The sequence below is a fragment of the Euwallacea fornicatus genome, chromosome 11 (assembly GCF_040115645.1).
Source record: "Euwallacea fornicatus isolate EFF26 chromosome 11, ASM4011564v1, whole genome shotgun sequence".
Taxonomy (NCBI): Eukaryota; Metazoa; Arthropoda; class Insecta; order Coleoptera; family Curculionidae; genus Euwallacea; species Euwallacea fornicatus.
This window is the reverse complement of record NC_089551.1, coordinates 2,947,484-2,961,642: the sequence shown is the minus strand read 5'-3', so window position 1 is coordinate 2,961,642 and position 14,159 is coordinate 2,947,484. Positions and strand designations below refer to the sequence as shown.

The 14,159-nt window shown below is 36.9% G+C and overlaps 1 protein-coding gene and 1 long non-coding RNA gene across 2 annotated transcripts in view; one reads left to right on the top strand and one right to left on the bottom strand.

Moving 5' to 3' along the window:
• The window catches only part of LOC136341985 (uncharacterized), a 185,995-nt gene extending 177,473 nt beyond the window's left edge, over positions 1-8,522 (top strand). Inside the window, exon 4 of the transcript XR_010732570.1 lies at positions 8,451-8,522. The gene's annotated coding sequence lies outside the window, so the exon portion shown is untranslated. The remainder of the gene's footprint in view (positions 1-8,450) is intronic.
• LOC136341992 (uncharacterized) lies at positions 7,622-8,678 on the bottom strand. The gene is made up of 3 exons (XR_010732583.1): positions 8,351-8,678; positions 7,979-8,299; positions 7,622-7,890 (listed from the first exon to the last, which is right to left on the bottom strand). It is a non-coding gene; the product is annotated as an uncharacterized lncRNA (long non-coding RNA).
• Between the last annotated feature and the right edge of the window lie 5,481 nt (positions 8,679-14,159).

Genomic DNA, 14,159 nt, shown 5'->3' with positions numbered 1-14,159 from the left:
GCTAGAAACGCTACACGTCAAACGGTGACAATGGGCGAAAATATGCCTCATCCGAAAGTTGATAGTTTCGAATACACAGGGTGTTCCAGAGATTAAGTGACAAAAACTTAGGCGAGATTCAGCTCAGCAAAGTATGGAAGAAAGTTCGTACGAGCATGGATTTCTAAATGCTTCGTTTTCCAGATGCAGAGTGTGAAGTTTAAAAAAAAAATGAGTTTTTATTAATAGCATGAGAGGCTTTAGCCGATTTTAAGGCATTTTTTGCGATTTATGAAACAATTACTGGACCAATTAGATTCGATTTGGAATTTCAAAATTTTATTTTGTTGTTATCACAAATCAACCACACTGCGATCAATTTTTAGGTAATTCCGAAGCATTTTTTTTCCTTACAGGAGTTTACAGACGTGCGGAAGTGTGGTATTGTAATTTTTTTTTAGAAAACGAAGCGAGACACCAAAAAGAGTCAAGAGACAAAAATGCGCTTTTTAGTGTGTTTATCTGAATATTGCATTAAAACCGCAAAAAAACGCCACGGTAATATATTTTTTCGCAGTATAATAACCGACTTGCTCGCTGAGTGCGCCCCTGGAAATGCTGGATCAAATTAGATTGGTCCAACATATGTCTGATAATTGTTTTAAAAACCATAAACATTTCTTTAAAACCGGCTAAAGCGTTTTTAAGCTATTAATGAGAAACAAAATAAAAAAACTTAACCCCCAACATCTCAGAAACGAAGCATTTCCGGACCCACGTTCATATGAACTTTTTTCCATATTTTGGTGAGCGGAATCTCACGTAGACTTTTGTCACTTCAACTGTAAAACTGTGTTGGGAGTTAAAATGTGAATTAATTTTTTTGCTATTATTCTGAAAATATCTATGTTAGACACTTGAAAATCGGGCAAGTTTTGTTTGTTTAGGTCAGAAATAAGATGCGTTTTGTGATTTTCGCGTTGCTGGTAGAGGGCGCCACTTACGGTCAGTGTTACAGAATTTACAGTTAATAACTTTTTACTATGTATGTATAACATGAAATTTAATTCAAAATCTAAAAGAACAATCACTTTCCCATTAATAATGTATTCTTTTTTCATTTCAATGCGTCGATCCGTTTTGAAGAAAAGTCGATTTAACGAGCACTATGTTTTTTGATAATACAAGAAATTAAGAGCGTGACAAACCAAGCGTATTTCCATTTCCTAAAACGCATAAAAAAATAACTTTTAAAAATTTCAGGTGTCTAACCTAGATACGTTCAGATCAATAGCAAAAAAATTAATTAAAATTTTAATTTTCAACACCCTGTATACTGCTGTCCCATTAACCCAGATGTTGCCGGTGTCCTTTTAATGGGCAGGTAGTTTTGTCGAACAACAAAAAATTATACTTTTTTGGATATTTTTAAGAATACCAGCATATGTATAACATTCTACTCTACTCTTCTTTTAAAAGGACAGTGTAGGGACAAATAATTAAAGTTTTATTAAAGTGTACATGTTAAACCTAATGACACAAAACTGTCAAAATATACGTAAAACGCATTATGCACATTGTAAAAAAATCAAAATACTTTGACGTTTGTTACAATAAGATTTTGTTTTGAAAATAAGTTCTATTTCGAAAGGTATGTTAAAAAAACATGCATTAAGATATAGAGGTAGTGCACATTTTGACATGCAAAATTACACTTTATGTGACAAAATTGGCTACGCGTTTGGTTGTCTTTATACATATCTGGACTTATGGCAATAACTTTTTAAATAATTTTTCTATACAAAAATGCTTCAATTGAAAGTTTAAGGGTTAATTTCTTGTCACTTTTTTACAACCTTTGACTTTTTTTTCTTGCCCCATTACAGTCCAACGAAGTCCAACTATGATTTTTCAAATATGACCCTTATATGTGACCTGTTTTATGGAATCTAAACTTACTTGCGTAGATGGACATAAAATTTTATTGGGGCTAGATAAGACAAATTTCAGAAAAAAGTTGTCTTCTAAATTTTATTAAAACAAAATCAATGAAGAAAGCAATATAATAATTATTGCTTACAAGAATTAATTGTTATTTAATATTCAAAACATTTGCTCAAAATAAGTTCCGTCGTTATCCAAACACAGTGCACGAATGATCTTCTCATCTGAACCTACGTGTCTTGCTTGATCGATTACATTTCACGGACAATACGAGCCCTAAAGTCATCTACGTTATTTGGCCGATCCTTATAAACTTGACCTTTTAAATGGCCCCAAAGGAAAAAGTGGCAGGAATTTAAATGAGGTGACCGGATTGGCGACTCTATTTCAATAAGCAAAAAAATCGGTACAGCTTTTCTTTAAATTAAAAATAGGAATTTCCGGAATGCTATTTATTTGATATTTAAAACATATACAGGGTCTTTTTGTTGTTTTGCTTTTCTGATTGAAATTAGATTTTTTAATAACATAAGGAAAATTATTTTTTTCTAGAAATTCTTTTTAGCTAACCGCAAAAAAAATAGTTATGTTTGTATGCACAAATAAGTGTAAATTCCATAAAACAAGTCGAAAGTAGAGGATCACATTTGAAAATCAAAAGTTGGACTTCGGTAGACTGCCATGAAGCTAGAAAAAAAAATCAGGGTCGTAAAAAAGTCACAACAAATTAACCACGTAACTTTTACTTGAAACATTTTTATACAGAAAAATTAGTTAAAAAACTATTGCCATTGTTCCTTATATATGATGGACCCTGTAGGCGTATTACTACACGGTCTACACCGTCGTATTTCAAAAAGAAATGACCTCCCTTCGAGAGATTGCTGATTCCACCTAACCATGGCTTTTTTTAACCATTCAGAAAGACCCTTAGGTATGGATCTCCTAAAACCGAAATCATCTAACTTCCCCCCATTAACTGCGTAAATTAACCAAGCATGTTGTGTAGACATATATATAAAAATTTATTTATCAATGGAAAATACTATTTCTTCCCCTCAATTGGTATTCGATATGAGCTGATGTTTTTATCTGCTCCATTAACTGCACCCATATTTTCATTATATAACTTGATTGTCTGGGGCTATTGGACATAAATAGTTTGTTTAAAAAGGCTCAAAAAAGGTTGTTGTATCTCAGCAGTGAATTTGGTCATTGTCCTTTGATAAGGTCGCAATCAAAACGTCGAATATGTTCGAAATCATAACCTATAATGACGTATGTACGTACGCAGTCTTATGAAAATAAGACAACTCTCTTATATAACATAAACTTAATTTGAATTATTTATTTTCGTAAAACTTACCTCGAACTTAACATTTTATCAATAATATTTTAATCAATCTGAAATCAATTTCGAACTGAAATTTACGAAGAAATATGGCTTGAACAAAAACACAACCTAAAAATATGGCGCCTTGAATAGTTATAAGAATATTCTAGAGGTCGCCATCTATGAATTGGTAGCTAAACTTACTGCTGGAGGCGATGTTTGAAAGAGGCTTATAAAAGGACAGCGGCAAAATATGCTTAAAACTCAAATAGCATAGCTTTTTATTCTCTCTGAGTCATATAAATGTAATATGCTAAAAAAGAATAAAAACATATTTGAAGGTCCAACGATAAATCTATTTGTTGCACAGTTACAGCTTAATTTGTTAACGTTTTGATTTAATTTGGTATTTTAAAGCATTTTATTCTTTCGTTTAACAACTATGACAGTAAAAATTTGCTCTTTTCAATACTAAAATAGTGCTCCTGGTTGTTTATTATTGTTGTTGTTATTACTATTGTTGGTATAATGTTCAAATTCTGAAAAAGTCGGTGTAAGGACCCTGCAACGTTCCTTGTCAACAATTTTGGAAGAAAATTGGAAAATAATAGACCCTTGTTACCATTGAATTTAGTTAGAGACGTAAAATGAATTTTAATATTTTGAAATTGAGTATTATAAACTCTTGTTTTATTTAATGTGTGGTGACTACGTTAAACTTGAGTTTGCCTGCTGTAAGTAAGATATCAGCGTCAATGAAAGGCAATGTGAAACTCCATTCCCTCAAGAAAAGTCGAAGGAAAAAGGAACCCGTGACTGGCATATCATTGTTAGATGCTAGTACTATCCGTAATGAAGTTTATGATATGTGTAAAAAGTGTTTAATGAGCGTTCCACCAGTACCTTGCATATTCCTGCTACATACTAAATTTAAAAACTTCATGTGGCATCACTGCTTATTGGGGCACCTCCCTTCACCTTAGGAGTAGAAAAAAATGGCCATTTCGCCCTCCGCCACACGATCTCGCACTGTACGTGACATAAACTTTCTTACTTTAAATGAAATCCCCAAATTTTTTGTCATTTTTGGATTTCTCGTTAAATTTTAAAGTCAGTTCATTTTTGGTGTCTTCTCTTTAAAATTTATCGTTTGTGAGTTATTCCGTAAAATTTGAAAATTTTGACAATTGCAAGGCATCATGGTAATCGACATTGTTCACCTAACAGCCGCTAATTTTTGAATGGATCTTTTAGGGCTGAGAGAGCATCTAATAAGCTAAGTGTTGATATATTTTAATTTGACAAAAAGTCTTGTGTAATCCCCAAAATATGCCTTCGAATTTACATGATGTTAAATCTCAATAACTTGCTTATTTTTAATCGATCACCCTGTACATTAAAGCATTTTCGCGGCTAGAATTTAATTCTGTGTCAAGTATTATTAAGATTTCCTTGGCCGCGTCTGGACACGAACCGAATACTTATTTTCGTGGGATCTTGCCGCTGTCAACATTTTAAAATTTTCCAGAATAACTTGAAAACGGTACATTTTAAAAACAGCTCACATGAACCGACCTGAAAATTTGAATCCCTAAATGCCAGAAACATTAGGGGGTTTAATTTGAAATAAAGAAGTTTACGGCACGTGCAGAGGGATGGATCTAGGGGAGGTCAATCATGCCATTTTTAAGTTGTACATATAATATGAAGGGAGGCCCCCCTGAACCTTTTTTTTTGTCAAAAATAGAGAAATTAAACGGGAGGTGAGACACCCTGTAGGTCTGAAACTATCAACTTTCAGATGAGGTATATTTTCCCCCATTCTCGCCATTTAACGTTAGCACCTCCAACGTTCGGTCGTCCCATTGTTAATTAATCACCCTGTATTTACCAACGGCCAAATTTATGCTCCTCCAATGAAAACTCATTTGACAGTTGTATCCTTATTAAAATGGTTTATTGGGGCATTTAATTAATCGTTCCTAGTAACTGAAACGAAATATTGGGGTGGGTTTGTTGTAAGGGGGCTGAGGTCGTTGATCCTCCTTTATAGCTTCATAGGCCAGTTTTTGAGATATTTTAGCAAATACGTTGGGGACGCGCCAGCTCTCGTCGCCTATTCTTAATCTAGTTAACCCGGAAAGTTTATCAACAACAAAGTTTCCGGATGAAACCGGGAGGCTGATTTGATTAAAGCAAATTCAATTGGTGGGGATAATAGTTATTGGCCCAGAAACTTTCCGGGAGTTTTATTTAACGGCAGTTTACTTTATTCGCTTTGTTGATGGGACGTTTGCCGATTAGCGATTTAATCTTGAGATAAAAACGGCGAACCGGCTTCGCGGGATGCTGCCGATTATCTTAGGCCATGGCCCCACTATAAACGTTAAATTGTGAATTTATTGCCTATAAAATGTTTGCGTTTGTGTGTTTTGCGCAATTATTGCTCCACGATGTGTATCTCTTTCCATCTCTTTTTCCTCTTTAATTAATCGTGATTAAACATCATTCATAACCGCGCTTAATTTGCTCCCCTGCGGGTTTTGACGTAACCTGCCCCCGAAAAGGGTCACGCGAATGCCCGATTTAAGTATGAAATATTAGGTAAGGGCTTCCCAACGAGATATCAATTTCCCTCTGAGTATTATATTTTAGGGCAAGTTGTGGGTTTTAGTTCAGAAAAAGAGAGATTTTTGCCGTCACAACGTAACCCCGACCTAACTACTTATCGGGAGAACTAGCTGCATGTGCTGACGTGGGGCTACGACTCTGGAATGCTAAATGACTGGATGGAGAATAAAGCGGCTGCGTGCTTATATTGGATCTCTTGAAATAATTCTTAGTGTTCCTCATAACGACTGGAAACCAGTAATCCTCTCTTGGACTAATTTTTGGATAAAACCTGAGAACACTTTTCACTCACTTCACTCACATCGGAAGAGCTTTGACGCTCCCGCCTATTAGCGCCAATACATAGACTTCACATGGGAATTTGGAGCGTTAGAACCTCTTTAAGAAGAGATTGATTGGAATTGTAAAACCAATTTTACCATTGCGAGAAAGGTCCAGAACTAATAGAAATTTGGCGTTGAATGGGTCGAATGTGTGAACCGGAAAGTGCGCGGAAAATCTCGAGAAGCAACGAAGAAATTGGAAAGTCGACTGGTTCCAACTTTTGTTAACGTAGACCTGTCGTAAGATGGGGGGTACGTCCCCTTATGTGGCAGTAACGGTCAGTTCTAACCGAGAGCTTGTTTGCCGAGTCAAGAAAAATCGAGGCTCTGCCCCAGTATCAAAAACCACTGACACGCGAAACTCGAATCAGTTATTGATCTTTGTTGGGCAAAATGACATTTACATCTCCGAATTCGTTTAGGAATGAACTGGGAGCTACCGAGCCGCACTCTAGATATACAGAGTGTTATGTAAACACGTGGCCCATCTATAAGGGGTGATTTTTTGAATGATTCTAAGTCCAAAGTTTATATAAACATAGGTCCAGTAATGCTTCGTTTTCAAGATAGAAGGCGCCAAACTTTTTTTTAACTTTTGCATATTAAAAAAACTCCTGGATAATAACAAGGCGCAAGTTAACATGATTTTAAAATTTAGTGACAGTTTTTAAAATAGTAGAAGTAAAATTTTTAAGATAGATATTGTTGGTCTGCTTTTACTACTGACATGCGTCGGGTTAACGCCGGAAAGTCGAGAAAAATTAAACAAAATAATTGCGTCATTAAAACTACACTTAAACAAATGGTACGCATTTTGTAGTAAAACACATTTAACAATAAATAACACGAAACTTACAATAGTTGCTGAAAATGTCCTCTTTCGATTTCAAAATTCAACATTAGCTCGTCTTAGCATCGATTGCCGAACACGTTGAAATATTCCTGGCTTCTATGATCTGATTACATAAATCTTGTATCTGTTGGATTAATTTCTCTTCAATGTTTACTGAAGTTCTATAAACGAAGGACTTTACATGCCTCCCAAGGAAAAAATCGAACGGGTTTAAATACGGTGACCTGGGTGGTCGTGACTGTGCTTAATGCAAAAAATATAAAGGTATTAAAAAAGTCAAGAGTGCATAAATAAGAATAACAACCATAACTAACGCTGCCAAATTAAAAAAAAAATCGGCTGAAGGATTATTCAAATTTTTACGAAAAAAGTTTTTTAAATTAGGCACCCTGTATCTTGAAAACAAAACATAGTTTATATGTCCATATAAACGTTTCGTCTTAGAATCACCAAAAAATCGCCCTTTGAAGTTTGGCCACACACTTAAATAACACCCTGTGTTGTTGAGGTAGAAAAGCCAATTGAACTCGGAGATACCTGACTTTATCTTTCGTTCAAATTTAATCAATTTTGGCCAAATATAAGTTGTCCCATTAAGATCAGTTATTTTAAAAATTGAAAAAAAAATGTAGTGTTGTGAAGATGTCAAGGTTGTTGATGGAACATAATATCCGATAAATGGCCCTTTCATGACCGATGGCACTCGTTGATCCTTTGACGAAATTTCCAGTAGCTTTTGGGCACAATGACGGCTCAATTTCATCAATGACGCGTTGAATCTCGCCTTTTAGTTCGGAAATTGTTCTTGGTTATTGCCATACACCTTCCTTTTCAAGAAAACGCAATGAGAAAAATCTAACGACGTTAAATCGTACCATCGCGATGGCCACGTTACCACGGCGCGAGATAACTCACCATTGAAATTTTGTCAACATATCGGTTGTTTTGGTTTCCTGTGGGGTAGGGTGCTCCCTTTTGATGGAACCACATATCTGTGAGATCCATTTCAGCCATTTGAGTCCAGAAGAAATTGTTTATCGTCTAGCGATCATGATCGCCATTGAGGGTGACCGCGTTTCCAGCCGCATTCTCAAAGAAGAACGATCTAATCACTTCGCCGATCCAAAATGCCCACCAAGGAGTTGCTTGTGGTGGGCGCAAGGGCTATTGAAGGGTCACTCTTGAATTTTCAGCTTCCCAAATGCGACAATTTTATTCGTGGTCGCAGCCATCGAGCTGGAAAAATGTCTCATCAAAGATTATTTTCTTCGAAAAATCACTGTTTACTTCTTGTTGCTCTAACGTAAATTTTGCGAATGTTCTGTGCAGTCAAATGTTGTGTCAGCTCAATCTTGCAAGTTTGCAAATGTAGATTTTTTTTTTACAGATTCAGCTCGCAATTCCTGAGAGCCGTGGCGAAAAGATGTGGAAGAATTGTGGTCAACATTCTCACTAAGTGGACGATCACGGACAAGGCGTCTTCTGGGTTTGGAGTGACCCAATCGCTTAAAATTTTTCGATTCATCGGACCACCGTATTCCGACAAGGTTACCGAAAATTCCGAGACGTTTTCGAACCGTCTTCGCGAAACTCTCGCCATTTTAATAGCGAATGTCATAACTTCAACGTTTACATCTGACAGCTGTCACAAAAAAAATGTCAGATCTTAATGAGGTATGTCATTTTCGGACAGTTCAGTGGCGACGCCTCAGAACTGTTGCTCCGAATGTACTCCACTTCTGGTTCCTTGATGAAGTAGGAGAATCATGGAAAATATTGATAGGGATATTGGTGAGCTCATTGGTAGGGATCTCCGCAAACATCAATTTCTACAGTAGTCTTACCTTGCAAAGCATGCTTGTAATAGATCGACCAGTCATGTGCTATTGCAGAAGTAATTCGAAATTAACCAGTACCGAGTGCAATTCCAGTTATTTGTTTACAAACGTTGTTTGGTTTATGCCAATAATTGCGATACACAAATATCGAAAGTGAACGTTAGTCGAGGTTTGTTGGCGAATTAAATTCGAAATTGCTGTATCAGTGCGTCGATTATTTATGCCATCATCGTTACATTTGTGTTTCACAAATTATAGTAAATTTCTCTTCAATAATTTTTGGCTCGGCACGACAATAAACGCGAAGGCTGGTGGGGCGATATGAGAGCGCCGGCACCCACAGAGAAATTAGGCCATAAAACCAATCGTGTCCAAGTGCGGTCGCTAAATAAATCATATTGATGGTTTTATTGGTGCGAACCCCCTGTAGATCCGGCAAACCCTTCGTTCTTAATAAAGTTACGGTTTAATTTTCGTAAAAGTTAAATTGGCTGCCATAACCATACAATGGAACAAAGGCTTTGGAGGGTCAGAAACAACATTTGGTGTTAGTCTTCACAAGTTGCCGCTAACTGTGAATTTTTTTAAGAAGTTTTCACCTTCTCCTAATATTTTCTCAAATCAGTTTGCACAAAAAGAGCAAGAACTAAAGTTAGTTAAGGGGCTGATATTAAACTAAGACTTCATCCATTCGTTCCACACCAATTAAGAACTTACAACCTCGGCTTATTAAAAATGAGATTTAATTCCGGGCCCGTCGGAATTTCAAAAACTTTACTCGGTTTTATGAATTTTAATCAAGAGCCCCTGAAGGACTTGCTGGAGCCTTCAAAGTCAAAGTGTGGGCACTCCAGCTTTAATGCCAACACTACGTTATTATGCAACTCTGTGTTCTAATTATTGCATTGAGGAAAAATTTGAAATTTTATTGACCTTTGTTTGGTCCCAATTAAGGAATTAACCTTTAATTGTCCCGGGGTGACATTTTTACCCTTATAGCATTTGAGCAGTGGCATTTCAGAATTCATTAGTTCTGGGCCGCTGAAAGCTATGGGGCCGAGGTGTGCTTCAGAAAAAAGAGAAATAAAAAGTTGTTTGTGTAACAGAATACACCTTCAACAATTAATTTCCGCAGAGCCGTAAATCAATGCTCTTTCGGCCCAAACTATAGAAAACTTTGGAGCAAGCGGTGTAATGCCGTTTACTGAAAGCAAACAATTAGGGAACGTGCTCCGCTCTAAAATAGATAATTACGGGAAACAAGCCGTCGCTATAATAATAATAATAATTCCTGCATATCGGCCTTAATTGGGAACCATATATCATTTAACCAAGTTGGCAAGTATGGGAAATACGGATATACTAGAATCGTTTATAAAAGTTATCGGTATAGCTATGGAAACCTTGCTTTTCCCATTTGCATAACATAGTCCCCTTTTGCTCTACCACTAGAAAATCGAATTACCGAGTGGCAACTCAGTGGCAATCAGTGATGTGGCAGCACAGTGGCACTCAGTGAAGTGGCCATTCAGATACTGAGACCGCTTAGGCACTGAGTGGCTAGAAAAGTGGGAGGAGTTGTACTAAAAAATACATATCAAAATGACTCTCACATCTCAAAAATCACTAGTTTCGAAGGCGATTTCTTCACAAATTCTCGAAATATCGTTGCTTGAATTTGTTCAAATCTGATGTTCCTTTTTTTTCAATAAACGAAGCTTCTGACTATGACTGAAATATTTAGTTACGCTTGCAGAGTGTTGGCTGGAGGAATTTCCGCAAAATTTCATAAGCGTTTAAGTATTTAAGGAAGAAGGATGTTGGGAAAACACGTATTTTACCGGGTATCTCCGTTATTATTGAAGTTAGAGATATATGGTTTTCCCAATCATGTGCCCTATTTTAACAAAACGAAAGCTGATAGAAAACTTATCGCCATCCCATGGTTGTATATAGGGTGTAACAAATTCGAGTCTGTTCATCGGAATCTCAGAAAGGTAACAGATGCAAAGTCGGTTGAATGGAGTCAAAATTGCGTGTTTTAACGCTTAACATTGACCCATTTGCAAATTTAAAACATCGAAATACGTTTGGAAATATCCGATAAAAAATGAAATTTTGAATTTTTGTTTTTTTTACCGGAAACCATTATTCGGAGAAAGGTGGTAATGAAAACTTATTAGATCTGTTTTCTGACTTTTTATGTATACTCGAGAAGACTTAAGACTACGGATTATGAATGGCTTAAGAAGTTTACCGCATTGATGAATTAACAAAGCAATGACAAAAATAATTGAAAACGCACGTAAGTGCTATGAGGTAAATGAACACTTTTTTGAACATTTAGCCCATTAAACTACACAAATTTAATAAAATTAGTGGATTAAATAATAAATTAATTAACTAAGTAAGATCTGACGTTTGTTGGCTTGACATGGTAACGTAATTTAAGGCTCCTTAAGCGAAGAAAGTTTTTTTTTACTTTTATTCATGTAATATTCACTAGAAAACTGGAACATAATACATTATTGGAAAGGAGATTTCATGTAGATTCCAATTTTGTAAAAATCCAAAATGGCGCCCACACGAAAACCGAAAGTACTTCTCGTATCTCCAAAACCAACTGTCGAATAAAAATACCAGTCACATTAGTAAAAAGTCAAAGAAAACATGCTCTAATAATGTCTGATTAACAGCTTTTTCCAAATAACGATTTTCAAGTTTTTTGGGAGAAACAAAAATGAAAATTTTTGGTTTTTATCGGATATTTTCGAAAGTATTCGCAATTTTTTAAATTCATGAATGGATTATTGTAGAGCGCCAAAATACGCAATGCTGCCTCCACTTAAATGACTTTGCATCTTTTACCATTGCGGATATACATAGACTCGTATTTGTTGCAACCAGTATATAGAGACCCCCGATGCAGCTTTCTGTATCTCAGATTCATCGTAAAACCACGGAATTTCAATCATTCTCTACGGCCAATGTGAATTATAAGGAATTTCCATATTATGTGTGTGATAAACGCAGTTATATGTCGTCATATGGGTTTATCACGCTGTCACATGCTATGGATATCCATAGAGGCATAAACTGAGTCGTATTCCGTCCAAAGAAGAGATTTTTTTTTATGGAAATTATTTCAGGGAAACATATTTATTTAGCAACGTTACCAGGCACGTAGGCAGGCGGGAAAGAGAGTTGCAATCGAGGTTGCAGGGTATAATGAATTGCTTGCGTTCGGGGATATTTTTCGTGCTTTCGTATTAATTTTTATCAGCCTTAAAGTGCTTCAGTTTACGTGTCCAAAAATACGTATCAATCCGGAGAATAACTTTTTGTTTGCAGGGAGAACATCTCAAGCCTGCAGAAACTGGCTGCGCAGATGACTCGCTAATTCTTCAGTTATTTTCATCTCGAAGGACGAACCACTATCTCCTAGAACTACTGCAAATCCCATTTAAATTGGGCACATATTCGAAACCACTTAAATAAGTCATATGTATATGCATATGCGTGATTCGAGATACGTGAATTCTTGACGTCAGCCGGGCCGCTGAAACCGTGAAGAACGCGAAGCTCACGTACATGGTGATTTCATTGAACCTCATTTATTCGGGTTTTTGTTGGGGATTTAATGTGAACGCACGTGAGCAAAAGAGCAAAAAGTTACGGCCATAATGCAAATCCCCAACGTTTGCATCAGTCAATTTTAATAGATCGAAGAAGACTGGTTCGCCATCAAAAAGATGGGCCCTAAATTAAATTAGGCAATGGCTGCATCCAATTTGACAGTGATTTATTTAACCCGGGAGACACCAACTTCGCCTGCATCCGAACTACATTTCGTATTATTTCGTTTTTTTTTTTCACGTCAGCGGAATGAAGTATTAAAGAGGGACATTAATAACTTCCAAATTCCAGATGTGGCTTTCAGGGTAAGTCTAAAATATATCACTGTCTTTTGACTGTCGTCTGACATGGGCGAAATGGAAGTCAACCGTCGTAGGACGGCAGCAGTAGCGACGTTTTGATTGTTTTTGCTCCCATTTCTGGGACCAAGTTGGCGACCGAATATGACCGAATAAGCCAGCAACATTCCAAACACACATAACAATTCCGCTGTGCCAAGATTCTCGACGAATAATTGCATACACGGCGCACATGCTTCGGGTTATTGCAATCGAATTTTCCCGTAGAATGGAGAAAATTCCATGATGTCGATTCCACGGAGAACACAGATATCTCTATCACCATTTGGGCTGCACACGACAAAGCGAAAGGGGTTCGTCATTCCATTACGGCAAACCAACCGAAAGTAAATTAGCAGCCAGTTTAGGACCGGACTATGCGTTAATTAACGCTCGGCCCTTAATGCTTGGCACGCACTGCCTTCTCACAATGACAGCGTGACTAACTTTTTAATTAGGGAAACTTTAGGTCTCATCGCACGATTTTTATCATTCTCCAAGTTTCACTCGATGTCCCTTTAAGTTGCTTTTCTAAAAGTTGGATAGTGCTAATTGGCACAGCGGGCTGTGAGTGGTAGTTTTAACTTTACTGCCAGCAATTTAAAAATTGTCGGCAACATTCGCTGTTAGTAACTGTACAGGAGCGTAGCAAACTCTATGAAGCATAATTCAATCAAAATCCCATTTCTGCTTTCCATGTGTAATTACTGCATTCTCAAATGCATGTGTTGTAGAATTCCTGTGGGCTTTAGAATATTGTGGTTTTCAGCGTTTCTACAGTATATTGCATACATTCAGAACGCAGTTGCCATTTTTATCATTATCAGTTGCCGCTCTATAGACCCTTTAATAGTTTTTAGCATTATTCTCTATCTGCTCGCGTCGAAGGCGCCCAGGTGACAGGTGCACCGGCGACGTGTGCTTGTAATTTCGCCGCAAAAATCTTGCTGCGTGACGTCACTCGGAGTGCGTTTTTTATTTACCAAAATGCAAGCGATGTCCGGTAAAGAGGAAGCTGAGCTCCTCTCTCGCGACGGAGTGCAAATTGTATGAGTTTTAAAGTTTATCGCGGCATTTGAAGCTCCACTTTTCAGGTTTAAGACGTGTGAAGTTCGCTCCCGAGGGGGGCTTTTTATGGGACATCCATAATTGTTTTATTGGGCTGCTCCTTCCGTGAAATTTCAATAAAAGTTAAGCACTTGTCGGGGGCATAACATGGAGGGTACGCGGAGACAGGCTCTTGAATGTGGGTCAAGCAGTTCATGGAGCGGCAGTTTATCTCCA